This window comes from Fopius arisanus, unplaced genomic scaffold (genome assembly GCF_000806365.1).
Source record: "Fopius arisanus strain USDA-PBARC FA_bdor unplaced genomic scaffold, ASM80636v1 scaffold00084, whole genome shotgun sequence".
Classification (NCBI taxonomy): Eukaryota; Metazoa; Arthropoda; class Insecta; order Hymenoptera; family Braconidae; genus Fopius; species Fopius arisanus.
In genome coordinates this window covers 430186-433415 of record NW_011887823.1, presented here as the reverse complement: position 1 = coordinate 433415, position 3230 = coordinate 430186, and the positions used below count along the sequence as shown (strand labels likewise).

The following is a 3230-nucleotide window of genomic DNA, read 5'->3' as shown; positions in this document are numbered from 1 at the left end:
GAACACCTTGCTTGGGAAAGAAAAAGAAATTCGTGGCGGTGGTAAACCTCATTTATCGTTACTGCTATCAGCGACCGGTGATATCATATAAATATATAAAGGCTTATTCATCATTGTGAATATCTGTTCAACTGATACATAGTTTTGAATATATTATCAGTGATTTTTTTTCGTGCCTATATTACTCAGTGATTTGTGACGGTGAATGCTGATAGAAAAATCATTACTATGGCTCAACCCTATAATCGTCAGTATGCAGTTATTTGGTTCGTCGAAGAAGATAGAGCACAAGGTGAAAAAGAAATCGATGTGATGCCAGGATCGTGGATCATGAAAACTATTGGAGATCGGTATTTGTGCAAATATCCACCACAAAAATTGTACAAACGAATGTTACAGTTGAGGGAAGAAGCAGCTGACCCTACGTGGGAGACATTTATAGTAAAAATTTTGGCTGGTGCTGGTGAGTTTCAAACATTTTCACTTTCAATATGACCTCTTTAAATTCTGTTGTAAAATTGGTATGGTACTTTGTGTGACTTTCCCTTCTTCTCACATTTTTAAAAATTTATTTTACTTTTATGAAAAAAATTGACTCTTTTTCCATTTGCAAAATTACTGTCTTTCGTTTTCATGCGAGCAAAAAATTTAGAAAAATCGTGAGAACTGTTTTTGCTGGTGTAAGATCATAGGAGAAGTTACTGAGTTGACGCAGAATGCACCACATAATAATAGACAGTTTATATTAACTTTTATTTCCATTTTTGGTTAATGCTTGATAGATACGCTTGAGCAAGCTAACAGACATGCTGATCGTGCATGCAGGGAGATCCATTGTGCTAGCACAAACACAGAAATGATGAAAACTAAAAAACCACCAGTTCTAGCTAAAGACAAAGTTGATGAAGTTCTGAGAAATACAATTTCGATACGGACGAACGTTGTGACGAAAGTAACTGCCAAAGCAGAGTTGAGTTGTTGAGTCTCCAAGAGTTCAAGGAGGAGCCAAACCAAAAGAAGTTACCTTGTCTTCTCTATCCTCGACACCTAAACGAGAGAACAATCGAGTTCGTGTAACTAGTACTTCCGATAACACCTCCTGGGATGATGGTACATCTCCTCAGAGAAATGATATTCATTTTCAGAGAGACTCCACAGCCTCCAATCGAAGTCCAGAAATGATTTTAGGTTTGAAATCCATTTTTTGTATGTGTTCACATTTTATTTCTCCTTTATAATTAAATCTTTTTGTACTTTCTTAGATAGTGACGCTCTATATTCTTCACTGGAGTCAAATAAAAAGAGGAATGTACGAAGCTACTGTAGAAATAGTGGTGAGAATTTGAGAAAAATAATCACTCAAGATTTTTCCAATCACTTTTCCGTATTCTGTTAAATATTGAACGATTTAAAATTAATATTGATGAAATATTTTTTTTGGGAAAGTGTATACATATTTAATTTGAAATCTGATTAGTTGTAACAAAATTCAGTGGAAAAATTTTAAAGTTAACTGAATAATTTTTTGAAACAAAGTTTAAATTTAAGAAAATGTACATTGGCACAGGACTGTATATCTTCATCGAATCATAACATTTATTTCGCAGTTTCGAACATGAGCATTGATTCGGAAGAATCCGTGAGAAGATCTGTCTCCGAAACTCCAAAGTGTTCAAAGAAAAAACAAGGTAATTTATCGATTTTTTTCCTTCATTAACCGAAATATTTCAGTCGGTGAATAGTTCTAATATTATTTTTTCTCTCAAGTTCCAACGGAATGCATGGACATTGAGTATATGGATAAACGATTCAAAGGACTACGAACACAAATCGAGTCTATGAAACGCAGCATTCTCTATGACACTGAACATAAACTTAAAGCTCTTAGTCTCAATATCACAGCTTGAAAGAGTGAAAATATACAATATGATTATAAGAAAATTCAAGAAACACTTGGTACTACTTTCCCACTAACTACACTAGAGGGTTTTCTGGCTTTTGAAGCGGAACTTCATCTTATTCAGGACAAGAAGAAGGCTTTTGTACGATATTGTTAGTTCTTACTATTGATATTATTTTTATTCGGATTGGTTGTAATTTAAATTATCTGTTCTAATTTCAAAGACGCAGCTTATGGAGTATTTGAGTGTAAACTATACTACCACCAAAGAATGTATTATTAAAGTTCTTCCCTTTATACTTGACAAGAACGTGCAATCACATTATTCCGGCCAAGGGATGAAGAAGGCTTCTGCAGTCAAGCGTTGTTTTAAGGATACAGCTACATATGCTTGCTTTGAAGGTAATTATTTAAAGGTAACTATTTCTTGCTATTCATAGTATTCGGAAAATTTCTGGGGCATCGCTTTCGACTTGACGGACGATTTAGTTTCCTACTACTATATGGAAAACACTCTTCAGTATTTCTTTTAAGAAAATAAAAATATTACAGAGAACAAATCAGGCTTATTCCCAAACAAGGAGTAGTAATTTAAAAATGAAAAGTTTCTAAAAGAAATTTTTTTTTCATAAATAAAGGCGAAATTTGAAAAATTTGCATTTAAAAAAGATCATGAAACTGTTTTTAAACAGAAATCAACATTTTTTTCGAATGTTCCTTTAACTCTCACTTAATTTTCAATTAAACTCATTTTTTCATTGCCATTGTTTTGTTCCAGCTGCAATGATAAACCGATGGGGGACATGTCCCAAATTAATTTCCCACGTGGGAGTTTGGCTAGCTACATGGCAAGATCGTGAAGGAGGACGAAAACAACGTGTCAGAGTTGGGGAAATACAATCACAATCAACAATCAACAACAATAACAATCCGTAACTAACAGCAACAAACAAGAAAAAATAAATCTCAATATTAATATAGAGATTCTTAAATTCAGAGTTCTTAATATTTTCTCAAAAAATTTAAATCACAATGGATGTACTAATTCCTGGTCCGTTCATACTTTATCAATAAAAAAATTTTAAAACTGAATTTTCTTCACATAGAACCTTTTATTACTTGCGACCATCATCGGCCCCCTCGAAATTGTATAGAAGGCCGACTATCGATTTACTTAAAATTAAAGATGTGGCCGAATATCGGGCCACTCAAGAGTGAGTATACGGCCGATTATGTTCGCCGATCATCGGTTCTATATTGGTAGCGTTTATCGGCGTATTGTAACGAGCCGATATAAGGCCGAAGATCGGCGAATGATCGGTGACGATTA

At 34.0% G+C, this 3230-nt stretch overlaps 1 long non-coding RNA gene across 1 annotated transcript; it reads left to right on the top strand.

Moving 5' to 3' along the window:
- The first annotated feature begins 221 nt into the window (after positions 1-221).
- On the top strand, positions 222-2915 carry LOC105270311 (uncharacterized). The gene is made up of 7 exons (XR_892524.1): positions 222-463; positions 783-1188; positions 1263-1334; positions 1608-1688; positions 1768-2042; positions 2125-2302; positions 2679-2915. It is a non-coding gene; the product is annotated as an uncharacterized lncRNA (long non-coding RNA).
- The last annotated feature ends 315 nt before the right edge of the window (positions 2916-3230 follow it).